Source organism: Pinus tabuliformis, chromosome 7 (assembly GCF_031772625.1).
Source record: "Pinus tabuliformis cultivar Carrire ecotype Pingquan chromosome 7, CPIR1, whole genome shotgun sequence".
In the NCBI taxonomy this organism is placed as follows: Eukaryota; Viridiplantae; Streptophyta; class Pinopsida; order Pinales; family Pinaceae; genus Pinus; species Pinus tabuliformis.
In genome coordinates, this window is record NC_142293.1 from 1867819060 (window position 1) to 1867834266 (window position 15207).

Sequence of the window (15207 nt, forward strand, 5' to 3'; positions counted from 1 at the left end):
AACTCAATGGTAAATCCTCCCAAAATTTTATTGATCCATAAATAAATAGCTCTTGAGATCTTGTTATTGACGTTGTTGTATTAATTCAGAAATCCACTCCTTAGGTCCATCTCCATTAAAACAAGTCTTATGCTCAGTCAATTTTGATACCCATTCATATAGTTCAACGTGAAATGAACCAAAGAAGATTTCATATTTTTCTTCAAAGATATATTTTTGCAACCATTGTTCAGTCGTTATTCGAGGGTTTCTGTTCTCTTTTTCTACGAATTCTCTTTCTTTCTATTCAACCCACTCTTGGATTTCCTTCTTCGACGAACGTGAAAACATATCCCTCAAACAGATCCCTGTCTCGACAACGGAACCATTTTTTAGCTTAAGGGGCTTGGACACAGGTTCAAAGTGTACTGCACACCAACAAAACTTGAACCACTGGCCCTTGTGGCAACGACCTTCAGGTATATCACAGTCTCACCCAAAGTGGTTATGGGAGGTTACGGAACCAGGTTTCTGTAGCCAAAGGGATATGCGCGATGTGGCATCTGTGTGTTTAGTTATGTTTTATACCTATCTACAACTTCGCATACATAAATAACTTTGCACTAATTCTTTACTTCATAGACTTGTAATTATGGCATAAACATATCAGAAAATAATATAACATATATTATTTTGCATAATTTAGTAAAAATCACGCATAACAGTATGTACAGATAATGAACACAGATACAAAATACTTCTCCAAATGATTTTATTCTTTATTAAGATAGACCTTCAATACATACACTTCTTCGACCTACGCACTTAGCTGCAGACTCTTATGGGCCTCTGTGCACTCAGCTGTGAAGCCTTCCCTTCAAGCCCAAGAATACAGAATAAAGGCAGAAAGTATCAATGATTCATCTATGACTTCTCTACTACTACTATCCTCAACGAATTATTACATCTTCTTATATAGATTTCATTACTACAAGACTATGGTCCGCATACTATGGATCTTACAAAACAATGAAATAACATGCAATACCTGTTACAAAATAAGGGGCTTTGACCCACCCCAAAGCCCCTAAACATCGTGCGCTAAATATAACTTTGTGGACTCCGTGTGCTCCCCTCCTTAAAATGTGGAGTCTTTGAAAAAAATTGGACCAAGTTGGGTTGCGCCCAACAGGCCCCCAAACAGATCCCGGTCCAAGAAATCGAACCATTTGTTGGCTTAAGGGGCTTGGACCCAAGTTCAAAGTGTACTGCACACCAAAAAAACCCTCAACCACTAACCCTTTCAGCAACGACCTGTATGCAAATCACAGTCTCACCCGAAGCAGTTATGGGAGGTTGGAGAACCAGGTTTCTGTAATCAAAGGGATATGCGCACTATGGTACCCATATGTTTACTTATGTTTTATACCTATCTACAACTTCTCATACATAAATAACTTCGCACTGATGCTTTACTTTATAGACTTGTACTTATTGCATAAACATATCATAAAATAGTATAACATATATTCTTTCGCACAATTAAGTAAAAATCACGCATAACAATATGTACAGATAATGAACACAAATACACAAGACTTAGCCAAATCCTTTTCTTCTTTATTACATACACTTCTTCGAGCTGTGCACCCAAATGCAGGTGAACTATGCACTCAGCTATAGACTCTTCCAGACCTCCGCACACTCAAATGTAGAGCCTTCTCTTCAAGCCCAAGAATATAGACTAAAGACAAAAAGTATCAATGATTCATCTATGACTTCTCTACTACTACTATCCTCGACAAAGTATTACATCTCCTTATATAGATTTCATTACTACAAGACCATGGTCCACATACCATGGATCCGACAAAACAATGAACTAACACCCAATACCCATTACAAAATAAGGGGCTTTGACCCACCCCAAATCCCTTAAACATCACACAGTAAATATAACTTTGCGGAATCCATGCGATCCACTCCTAAAAATGCAGAGTCTTTGACCAAAACTTGATCGAGTTGGGCTGCGACCAACAGAAATAAATGGTGCAGCGAGAAAAAAAATGCAGTCAACTGTAGAAATTGGTTAGTTGTAAGAAAAAACATCACAAAACAAGTGGGAGGCAACAATAAAATGAAATATGGGAAATATGGGATCTTGGAAGAACAAGGACAACAAAAGGACATCGACATGGATGGATGAATGACCAACAACAACACAAAATTTGGGACCCTCGAGGATTCAACAATCACTACACATGACTAGGAGGTCATGCAATTTTTCAACCCAAGGAGTCTGATGGAAGAGCAACAACCCCTAGTCAGAATTTTTAATTAGACCCAAAATGGGTCACGAAAAATATCCAAAGGGAAAGGCGCTTCCCCAATATGATTTTGTATAAATTATGTAATTAATGCAAGTATAAGTGTCCAAAAAATTTTGGTTGTTGGGTTGTTTAGTGAGTTGGTATTTTGGCCAATTGGGCCTTTACAAATATCACAAGTGTGAAGTTGAGGTGTAAGGTCGTTTTTATGAATAATGGACAAATTTCCAAAAGAATATCCATTTTGTTAGGATATTTCTATCCAATATCTAGACGTAAAATTATTTGTGTAGAGCTTAAAAGTGGCTCAACAAAGGTAATAGAGGTAATATCCGAGAGGGGGGTGAATAGAGTTTGAATAGATTTGCAAGCTCAACATAGAACATATGAAATCCTAATGAAAAAAGGTTTTTATAGCATGTTTTCTTTTTAGGATGGTTCCCCCTCAAGTCTGTTAAACATCAACCTGCATAAGCAATTATATGCACAACCAAATATAATTGCTATTATATTTGTGTTTTGGTCTTAACTTCATGTTTCATTTCTGTGACATATTGGTGCCCGGGAATAGGTGCTACACAAGAGAAGTCGATAGTTATTTTTTTTATCTTGAAACTATTGGTTTAAGTTGTAACAATGACAAAATTATTGATTTTGATGCTTAACAACTTGACGGTGGATGACATATTACATTTCAATCTCTAGTAGATCCCAAATTCTTTGTGTTAAATGAAAGGATTTAGGGTATCAAATTTCCAATAAGTCTAATGTTCCAAGATGAAAATACCTTGTTCCTATTTTGGTCCTTTATATATAGTCGATAGGAAAATTGATGGTCTCATCATTTGGGTGGCTCAAAATGGTCGCTGCTTTGATGCGCACTTTCTTGTGAAGGAGTTTAATCATTGTTCATTCGAATATCCTTTTGATCGGGTTTCATTCTCGATATTATTGATCTGAAGAATTATTCAGAACCTCATGGTGAGAAGAGAGAATTTTTGGGGATTTATAGTTGAAATAATTCAAGGAGAAGGGGCTCTAGTAGCTTGACAAGTTTGGAGAGGAAAACCATGTGAATCCCCTGTACATACGTCCTCACAATTAATAAAAAATTGGGTTTATGCTCATCCACTGCATTTGCTCGATTACTCTATCTAAACATGTTTTAATTCTGGCATTTGAACATGAATGGATGCCCTATCTAAAAGCAGTGAGTATCCCTACAAGATTCTTATCGACGTGAAAATGGATCTCTCGATTTGATTTATTTGTTCCTGAAGGATGGATTGAGCCATGAAACTCATTGAACTCATGGTCAATCCTGCGATTAACGGGTTAGTGATGTTGTTGTTCAAGAGCATTGTTGGAAAGGCAGAGGAGGATAGGAACAAAATAACACAAAATTCACACACACAATAACACAAGTTGCCACCTCTTCTATTGATCACACAAAAATTGATTATTACAATGAACCCAGTGAGGGGTATTTAAACTTTTTCCAACTAGCGAATCTCCTAAAATGAATTTAAATGCAACCACACACTAAATTCAATTTTACTCAAAAATATGACTCAACTCGACTTGAATAAAAATTGATTGAACTTGACTCAGTTAACTAACTCTCTAATTTTAGATAACTCTCCATGAAAGAGTAACTAACTATATTTAACACTCCCCCTTAATTACAACCACTAAACTAAGACATCACTCATGACAACTCAAACATGCTTGCTGGTCTATGTCTCAACTAGGCTTACTACACCCAAGTTTCTATCTATGAAACTGGTGGGGTGTTTGCAGGTGTTAAGGATAATCGTTCAAAGCCAGAAATGATTTCCTTAAGCTCGGGCGGAACTTCCTCTTGGATTTCCTTTGGAGTATCAGTCATCAACCTCCAAATTTAGTTATTCTGCTATAATATCAGAACTGGTTAATTTACACGAAATTTGGCAAGCCTTCACTTTTTCCATGGATCCGACAGGAAATAAAACTTCAGTTTAAAACCTTATCATGTCCATCATTCCACAAACCTTTATTGTGTTAAACCTCTGCCGTCGATCTCACCACTCAATCCGACGGTTATTTCTTACGCCGCTCGCAAACTAGCCGAATGATCTTCATCATTGATCAATCCCGATTCATCCAATGGTTGACGTGTAATATCGCGTGGAATTCTTGTCGAAATATAACAAGACGAGGGCACGCGAGAAAAGAAGTTTCCTCATGCTACGTGTCGCTGCTAAGTGAAATCATGTGAATTTTCAAAATACAGCTATCCGCCTTGAGACCGCGCGAGAAACAACTTTTTCCTACGAAGACCGCCTTTTTAGTTGGTTTAAATACTATGCTTGTAAGCACGTGATGACCACTAGATCTATCAGATCTGTCAATCAGATGGTTCAGGTATTTTCCTGGGTTTCTTGTGAATTTATCAGGTTTTCCTCATTCCGCCAATGTTTTAGCGCTTCCACCAGGTTTAGTCCTCAACTATCAGATTCAGGGTATTGCTAACTAAACTATGTGGTTTTGAAATATGTTAAGTTATCTCAATAAATAGTCAGTGAAGATTTAAATGCGATAACACAAGATTATACGAAATGCTAAACCTACATAGGCCAAACTAGAATTCAACAACATTCAAAGATATTTCGAAGGAAATTCAAACCTCTGGGATTTAACCATTCATGCGTAGAATACACAAAGACACAAAGATATTTCAAATTTTACAGCCTAATTCTCCACAGCCAAAATCCCTTTACATTAATTCAAAACTTACATAAATACATGTACATACAACAACCAGATCCTAAATCAATGGATCAAAACTGCCTAATCCTATCTAATTTGCATGATATTCTCCTCGAGAATCTCAACTAAGCCTAACTACTTGAATTTATTACATGATAAGTCAATCCTTGAATTCTAGCTCTAATCCTATCTAGAAAGCTTTGTAAAATGACAGCTAAAGGATCCCACTCCTTTGCTTGTAAACTTTTTTTGTGTTTTTGGAATAAATTCGAAGCCTTTTGTCTTCAAGCCTCATGCTCCTGCATCATACTCCTGAGGACAAAATTCTTCATGGGCTCCTGTACATGAGCTCTTCTACAGAACTTCCAAACTTCTGTAGCATGGTATCTGTCATCCAGGTAGCATCAGTAATTGTTTGATCCTACCATTTGACCAAATGTTGAAAATACAACTATCCTCTTGTCTTCTTAAATAGTCTCTTGTCTAAAATCCTTTTTGGCTACAATGCCTTTGCTGTTGGTAACTGTTTTACCCATTCAACTTCCTGTTCTTGTTTATCTTCTATTGTATCCTTTGCATTTCCACTTTCATACCTATACAAATAAGCAACATTGAAAATTGGAGATATTCCAATATCAGGGGGTAATTCAATTTCATATGCATTTGCAGAAAATTTCCTCAAGACTCTGCATGGTCCAATTTTCTTAAATTTTAACTTGTTATACTCCCTTTTTGGAAATCTTTCCTTCCTCGGGTGTGCCAAAACCTAATCTCCAACCTCAAAATTATCTTCTCTCTTATTCAAATCTGCTATGCTCTTGTACTTTATGTTGCTATCCTATAACTGATGTCTTACATGTTCATGTATTGCTTGAATCTCTGAAGCAAAATATTCTCCTTTAGCACTTCTCATTTCAGCTTTTCCCAAGTCTCTTAATTCAGACACTCCTCTTGGGTGCATTCCATAAACTATATGGAATGGACTCTACCTTGTACTCCTGTTAGGAGAATCATTATAAGCATATTCATCCTGTGCCAAAATTTGATACCACTATTTTAGATGTTCACCTGTAAGACTTCTCAAAAGATTACCCAAGCTTCTGTTTACAACTTCAGTCTCTCCATCAGTCTGAGGATGATAAGTTGAACTAAAACTGAGTTTAGTACCAAGTTTCTTCCACAATGTCATCCAAAAATGACCAACAAATCTGGTCTCCCTATCTGAAACAATTCTCTTAGGTAACCCATGCAACATTACAATCTCCTTAAAAAGAAGATTAGTAATGTGAGTAGCATCACTGGTTTTATAACATGGAATAAAATGTGCCATTTTAGAAAATATGTCAACCACAACATAAATTGAATCATTTTCTCTTTGAGTTTTTGGTAACCCAAAAAAAAATCCATACTTACCATATCCCAAGGTTTGTCTAGAATAGGTAATGGAACATACAAACCTGTGTTTTGGCTCCTTCCCTTTCCATACTGATAGACTTTACAATTTTTCACATACTTCTCCACTTGAAATCTCATCTTCGACCAGAAATAAAACTGACTGACCTGCTCATAAGTCTTGTCTGCACCAAAATTTCCTCCAAGTCGACCACTATGTTTCCCCTTGATTAAATTTTCTCTCATAGAACAATTTGGTATGCACAGCTGATTTATTTTAAAAAGCAATCCTTCTTGTAAAAAAAAATCCAACCACTTACTTCTGTCTAACAAAACAGGACTTTTACAAGCTTCAAATGCCTCTTTAAAATCTAAATCCTTCTCATATAATTCCTTAAGAAAATCAAAACCCAACACTTGAATTTGATTTCCCTAAACTAAAATACATTTTTTGCTAAAGGCATCTGCTACCTTGCTTGATTGACCATTTATATGTTTTAATACAAAATTAGAACTTTGAAGATATTCTACCCATTTTGCATGTTTCTAACTAAGCTTTGGTTGTTGCATAATGTACTGCAATGCATGATTGTCTGAATAAAGTATAAACTCCTTAGACATCAAGTAATGTCTCCACTTCTTCAATGACTGCACAACTGCATAAAATTCCTTATCATAAGAAGAATATTTCCTCTTTGATTCATTCTGTTTTTCACTGAAGTAAGCAATAGGTATGTCCTTCTGACTTAAAAGACTGCCAATAGCTTCTCCACTAGCATCACATTTCACTTGAAAAGGTTTATTAAAATCAGGCAAGATCAAAATAAGTTTCTCAGTGATCTTTGTTTTCAACAGCTAGAAGTTCTTCTCTGCTTCAGCAGTCCATTTAAATGGTTTTTTATCATTATTTATAGTGTCAATAATAGAAGCATTGATCTTAATAAAATTCTTTATGAATTTCTTATAAAAACTAGCAAGACCATGAAAACTTCTTACCTCAAAAACAATTTTTGGTGAAGGACACTCTATGATTTCCTTGATCTTCTCGGGATCCATCTTTAATCCATCAGCAAAAACAAAAAAGCCCAAATATACCAACTCTTCCTTCATGAATGAACATTTCTTTAAATTTAGCAGTAACTTTTCTTGTTATAGCTTATGTAAGACATAATTCAGATGTCTCATATGTTCCTCTTTAGATCTTCTATAAACTAATATATCAACCAAATATACTATTACAAATTTACCAATGAATTCTTTCAACACTTCATTCATAAGCCTCATAAATGTATTAGGAGCATTTGATAACCCAAAATGCATTACTATCCATTCATACAGTCCTTCATTTGTTTTAAAAGCAGTTTTCAATTCATCACCTTCTCTAATCCTTATTTGATGATAACCACTTTTTAAATCTAGATTTGTAAAATATCTTGCCCCACTTAAACAATCCATCAAATCTTCAATTCTAGGTAAAGGAAATATGTACCTGATTGTTATTTTGTTGATTGCTCTTGAATCAGTGCACATTCTCCAGCCTCCATCTCTCTTGGGACTCAACACTGTTGGCACTGCACAAGGACTCAAACTCTCTCTAATCAGTCCTTTATCTAACAGTTGATGAACCTGTTATCACTTAAGAATTCTAATTTCAAAACCGCTCACATTAGTTTGATGGTAAAAAAAAAATTCAGTGCTAGTCTAGTTTTGAGTTTTTGTTTGCTCTGAGTCTTAGGAGTCCACTATGCATCCTCATTCACCACTGGTCTCATAATTCACACAATTTCCATGTGTCAGCTTTGTTCAAAGGTTATTATGTGCTACAAAGCTCCTTAAGTGATTTCTTAGCGCATAAGTCAGTTTTAGGTGTTTTCACAGCGCAACATGTTTCATGTGATTTCGTAGCGCAGAAGCCCGGTCTAGGTGATTTTGTGCTGATCCATAGCAAATCTCACCCAGCTGTCATACTTATCAAAATCTGCTGTGTTTTAGGTCGTTAGGTGTCTTGCTACTGGCACATGTTGCAGTTGTTGCTGAGAAGGAGACAAAGGGTTCTGTTTATGATCTGAATGCATTTAATGGAAAGTTGCTTGCTGGCATCAATCAAAAGATTCAGTTATACAAAAGGGAGCTCCGTGATGATGGTTCAAGAGAATTGCAGTCTAAATGTGGCCATCATGGGTACACTGCAGCAGCAGAGGCCATAACATTATTAATGTTAACAATACCCAGATTGGACCGCCTGGGAAAGGGCCTCAATGCGGTGGCCCGGAGCGCGTTGAAGCCATTGTTGACTGGGGTGCCCTTCTGCCTATTTCTGTTGATGGATATCTACTAAGAATTCGAGACTCATGCCTGAAAGGAAGAAAATGAACCAATAGAACAAGCTGCTTTCGCCAATCAGCCTCAACAGTTTGTATGTAACAAAGATCCGTTCTCAGAAGGTGCATGCTTCGATTTTATCAGTAAGGGTAAATGTGAAAGAGGTGCAGAGTGCAAGTTTCGCCATAGTTCAGATGATGGTAGGTGTAGTGATTTGCTTCCACCCCGCATATGCTTTGATTTTGTCAAAAAGGGTAGATGCGATAAAGGGGATGACGACAGATTTAGCCATGACCCAGATGCTGGAAAGAAAAGGAGAAACACAGTGTCTAATACACATCAGCCCTGCTGGTTTTGCTTGTCAAGCCCTAATCTAGATACTCATCTTGTAGTGAATGTAGGGGACAATTTCTACTGCGCGCTAGCCAAGAGCTAGTCCATTGTACGCCTGTAGATACAAATAAGGAAGATTTTCTCAAGCCTCCGGTAAAGATGAAGATGGGTACCTCTGTATCCAATTTTTCTGTGGTCAGAGCTCCAGGTGAAAAAGTTTCATGTTTCATTGCATCCCATTCTACTTCTACATGGGAATATAAAGGACAAAGTCAGTCGTCATGGTTTGGATATGTGAAGTTCAATAAACTAAGAATGCACGGAAAAAGTTTTGTGATGAGATTTCTTTTGGTCTAAAAGATAGGGAGATTTCTCTTGCAAAGGCTATGTTATTGATTGCTGTTGAGGATGAAGCATTTATGTCTTATAATCGAGATATGGATGCTCGAGCAGTTGTAAAGGAGGGGCGAGAAGCTCCCAGTCTGTCAAAGGTCCCAGTCTGTCAAAGGTTACCTACGAATGGGCAAGCTTAGATGCCTTTCCGCTAGCTGGCAGAAGCATTACAGCACAGTTGTCTGAGCTTGACATTATAGCAAAACAAGTGGAAGCAGAGTTAGTATCAAAAGAAATTGGGTGCCATTTGTTGCAAGTTTTGGAGGCGGTGAATTTTGTTCTTTTTTATTTACGAGGCTTTACTAGGTCATCTCTTCTTAACAATCCAAAGCAGTCATACTTGCATCAAGTGCTAAAATCTGCATCTGGAAGTGGAATAATGCTAAGCATAATATATATTGAAGTTTGCCGAAGACTTGGAGTTACTATTGTAGGAGCTCGTGTTGGGGAAGAATTTTTGATATGGCCCAAAACTGAATACACTGAGGAGCTTTTTCAACTATCTGAAGGAGAAAGCTGGTTTGCTAAAGTAAATGGTGGTTGTGTTAAACATCCTGGATCAAAAGCTTTCGATTTGAACAGCAGATCACTTCCAGATATTGAGCTTGGATCAAACAGAGACATAATTGCAGTTGCTTTGGCAAATCTAAAAAGGCTTTATTGGAAGCGTGCATCAAGGGCCCATCCTGGCTTATTGCTAACTTCTCCTCTTCGACCAGTGCACCATACTTCTGACCAGCCCAGCAAGTTTGATAACTCAAATGCTTTAACATTGCGCCCCCAAGAATTGAGATTGTCCATTATGTCATCCGAGAGGCTTCTCATTCTTCAACCACATAACTGGGCATTGCGGAGAGACCATGGCATGCTTTTATACCATAGCAGACGCTATGGAGAAGCCGTCCAAGAGCTTAGTATTTGTATGGCCTTTGCCCCAGTGGAAGAAGCAAAAATTTTGGAGCCTTTTGTTGAAAAACTGCATCTAATGCGTGCTGAGTCTTCGTGGACACCTATGGAATTCAGTTCTCGGCCATAGGATTGCCTTTTGATGTACAGTTAATAGTCCATTAGTTGAAGAACATGTTTTGATAGTTTCCTTTGAACATTTACCTTCTACTCTTTCCCTACCTCCAGACGCAGATAGTGAATTACAGAGGCTTGCGCATACTCTTAAAAGATTTTTTTTCAGGAAGCATGGAAATGCAATGATTGTATTTGAAAAGTAATTGAATCTAAGGATCGCTAATCATGCTCATTTACAGTTTGTTCCCATACCTTTGGCCAAAGCACCAGCTGTGTGAAGTGAATTTTAAAAGGCAGGGAAGAAGTTAGGATTTGAGTTTGATGTGATTAGACCTAGAGAGAATGATATTGATGTCAGAATGTCATTGAAGAAAGTGTTACATGGAGGAATGGGCTATTTCTTTGTGGAGCACCTGATTCAGCTGGTCATTCTGGAAATGCTATTGCAACTGATAAAGGGCAAACAAGCAATGCATCCATTAATCAGCCAGTGAGGTACCAGCCAGCTTCATACAGTTATATTTGGAACAGTCAATGGTGTTATTGATGTCATTGCATCTTTTCCTCAGGAGAAATATCTGTTTCTTGAAAAGTTGCAAGCAAATCTTTTCAAAACAATCAAGGGAGTAAGGTGCTTAAGCCATGAACACTGGCGATCATTTAGCTATGAAAGGAAGACTGCGTTTTTGAAATTACACAGCAGTTTCGTAGCGCGCTACGAAACTGCTGTAGGTGATGATTTTTACGCAAATCAAGTAGGTGATGATTTTTACGCAAATCAAGCAGTTTTGAATTATAAGCGGGAATTTTGAAAGGGAAACATCTAAAAGGCATACAAGGCATCATTTGAAGCTATCTAACAGTTAACCAGGTCAAGACACGTGGAGATAATATGCATTCGAATCCAACTTTGGATTTTTGTCATAAAGGAAGCATATTTCATATTTATCACACTTCAGGATATGTGAAACAGTTACAGTTTGCAAAAGTTTTGGCTTTCACGTATGCAAACGGTCGACAACACATCAAAGACGTGGCAGTTTTCTCCATTTTGGGGTAATTAAAAGATAAAGGATATACTTCGTTGGATCCGGACATGTTAAGGCAGACTAAAGACCGATACACAGGGACAGTTTCATACATTTCAGGGTATTGGAAAGGATGTGTCATTAAAGATCAAACATGGAGCTTTGAACATCCATTACAGCCAAACTAAAGGGGAGCAGATGTCAAAGAACGAGGATCATTGTAATTAAAGCCATCATGCATGTAAAATGGAGTTAGAGTCATAGTTGATTTAGATCTCTAAGAAAACTCCAGTTAGCACTTTGTTGTATTTATTAATTAGTTAAATGGTTGATAGGTGTCATTAGAAGTAGTTTTCGAATTCCCCTCATGCTGGAGGAGGAATCTCGATCAGTTAGAATAAGAGCTCTATATATAGCTGAAACAGCAATGTAATCAGGGTTGGAAAACTTTATAACAGAGCATAGTATTTGGCTTATGTAAAGACTCACTTTCAGTAATATAATTTTGATTTTACTTCTCAGGATTCATGAAGGATTTCTTATATTCAGAATGTGTGATGTTGTCCTTTTCTTAGTTTTGTTTACAGTGGTATGGATGTATAATCACTCAGAATTCACTGAATGTGCTCTGATTTCCTGTATGCATCTATAAACTGTGTGGTTCCATATGAGTGTATGTTCTGAATATTCAAATGCTGAATGCCCTGACTTCCATGTAAGGTCAAGATCTTTGTTATATTGAAGTGTTGTTGACTCCATAGGCCCAATGGATACTTGTTTAATGTATTTCCAACATTCATATTTGTCACAGTTGTTCTACAAGAGTTAGCCATCTTAGTTTTAATCAAAATCATTATTTCACCCAGAGAGAGCCCTCTCAGGTTGAGGAGGCTAAGCCTCAGCCTAAAGTAGGTTTGAAATAGTTACTTAGAATCAACCTGACTAGCAGCCTATCAGGGTCTGATTTTGAGATAACATTTTGGTGCGTCTGCCGGGAGCCTGAAGTCTATTCATTCCTGAAATCATGAAGCTGAACTTCTGAAGGTAGCAGGAGCTCAGAAATCTTTTTGAGGTTGCAAATCTACCTTGGCGACTCCATTGTTGAAGAATTCAAAATTCATACATTCATGGTGATTCCACTGGAGTTATGAAGGACCCAGATGCTACCATTCTTATCTCAAGGTATGCATGCATAGATTTTTCAGGAATTCATGGTTTCCCAAATCATTTTCCCAAGGATGCATATTTTCTAAGGAATGGTCCAAAATTCAATGGAGAAGATTTGAGTTTAACTTTGAAGCATATATCAGATTTTTGTGATTTTACAGAGCTTCTTAGAGTTAAGCATGAGGATGTTTGCATTATGTTGTTCTATGATTCATTTCAAGGGAAATGTAAACAATGGATTGAAAGCTTTCCTACCAAATCCATTAAGTCATTTGAAGACTTTTGGCTTATGTTTTTGGAGGAATGGATAGATAGATCAGATGCGGTGGCAAACTCTCCTTCAATTCAAGGTTTCAAACAATGGAATAATGATCATAGTAATGGAGAAACAAATGAAAATTTTTCTTTGTCCTTGTCCTCGTATCTCAAATCATTTGAGTGTAAGGCAGAGGATAAGATGAAATTTTTGGATGAAGTTGCTGAGGACATTGAGAAAGACATTGAAGGTTTAGAAGGTCAAATTCAATCATATAGTCTTCATAATCATGATCATTATTTTCAGAAGCTTTCTATGGCAGAACACAAGGAGAGAGTGTTGCTTCCTTTCTCTTTCACGATTGAGGAACTGTACACTGTTGTTGAAGATCAGTTTGCACAACCAGAAAGTTACAAGAATCATCAAGCTGATCATGTATTCTGGGATCCTATAGCTAAATACATGGAAGAGTTTTACTCTCCTGTGTTTCAGTTTTTCAATGAAGATCAGAGGCAATTTCAGTGGCAGTGGTCATCACAATATCATCGTGGCTTTGAACTCCGATGCAGTCAAAAAACTCAGATATCAGATAAGACAAATGATTGGCTACATTGGAAATTTCACATTGATTGAGCTGAAAGAAGTTTGAATTGATAGGGTAGGTAGGTAGGAAAATGCAAATAAGCTCAAGGTTGACTGAGCATTTTTTTTTTTCAGTAGTGGTAGATTTCTTTCTCTCACAATGATCACAAGTTTAAGCCCGAGGTGAAGGCCCAGAAGCTTGAAAGGGATGCTTGTCAAGCAAATTTCTGTTTGTCATAAATGGATAAGGCACTGGAAATTCGAGTTCTTAGTGTACTACAGGAGCACACTATCCCAAGTGGAGCCACTGTTATCACTTAAGAATTCTAATTTCAAAACCGCTCACATTAGTTTGATGGTAAAAAAAAATTTCAGTGCTAGTCTAGTTTTGAGTTTTTGTTTGCCTTAGAGTCTGAGTCTTAGGAGTCCACTATGCATCCTCATTCACCACTGGTCTCATAATTCACACAATTTCCATGTGTCAGCTTTGTTCAAAGGTTATTATGTGCTACAAAGCTCCTTAAGTGATTTCGTAGCGCATAAGTCAGTTTTAGGTGTTTTCGCAGCGCAACATGTTTCATGTGATTTCGTAGCGCAGAAGCCCGGTCTAGGTGATTTTGTGCTGATCCATAGCAAATCTCACCCAGCTGTCATACTTATCAGAATCTGCTGTGTTTTAGGTCGTTAGGTGTCTTGCTACTGGCACATGTTGCAGTTGTTGCTGAGAAGGAGACAAAGGGTTCTATTTATGATCTGAATGCATTTAATGGAAAGTTGTTTGCTGGCATCAATCAAAAGATTCAGTTATACAAAAGGGAGCTCCGTGATGATGGTTCAAGAGAATTGCAATCTAAATGTGGCCATCATGGGTACACTGCAGCAGCAGAGGCCATAACATTATTAATGTTAACAATACCCGGATTGGACCGCCTGGGAAAGGGCCTCAATGCGGTGGCCCGGAGCACGTTGAAGCCATTGTTGACTGGGGTGCCCTTCTGCCTATTTCTGTTGATGGATATCTACTAAGAATTCGAGACTCATGCCTGAAAGGAAGAAAATGAACCAATAGAACAAGCTGCTTTCGCCAATCAGCCTCAACAGTTTGTATGTAACAAAGATCCGTTCTCAGAAGGTGCATGCTTCGATTTTATCAGTAAGGGTAAATGTGAAAGAGGTGCAGAGTGCAAGTTTCGCCATAGTTCAGATGATGGTAGGTGTAGTGATTTGCTTCCGCCCCGCATATGCTTTGATTTTGTCAAAAAGGGTAGATGCGATAAAGGGGATGACGACAGATTTAGCCATGACCCAGATGCTGGAAAGAAAAGGAGAAACACAATGTCTAATACACATCAGTCCTGCTGGTTTTGCTTGTCAAGCCCTAATCTAGATACTCATCTTGTAGTGAATGTAGGGGACAATTTCTACTGCGCGCTAGCCAAGAGCTAGTCCATTGTACGCCTGTAGATACAAATAAGGAAGATTTTCTCAAGCCTCCGGTAAAGATGAATATGGGTACCTCTGTATCCAATTTTTCTGTGGTCAGAGCTCCAGGTGAAAAAGTTTCATGTTTCATTGCATCCCATTCTACTTCTACATGGGAATATAAAGGACAAAGTCAGTCGTCATGGTGTGGATATGTGAAGTTCAATAAACTAAG

General features: G+C 37.6%; 1 pseudogene; it reads left to right on the forward strand.

Moving 5' to 3' along the window:
* The first annotated feature begins 9415 nt into the window (after positions 1-9415).
* LOC149255923 (uncharacterized) lies at positions 9416-10532 on the forward strand (annotated as a pseudogene).
* The last annotated feature ends 4675 nt before the right edge of the window (positions 10533-15207 follow it).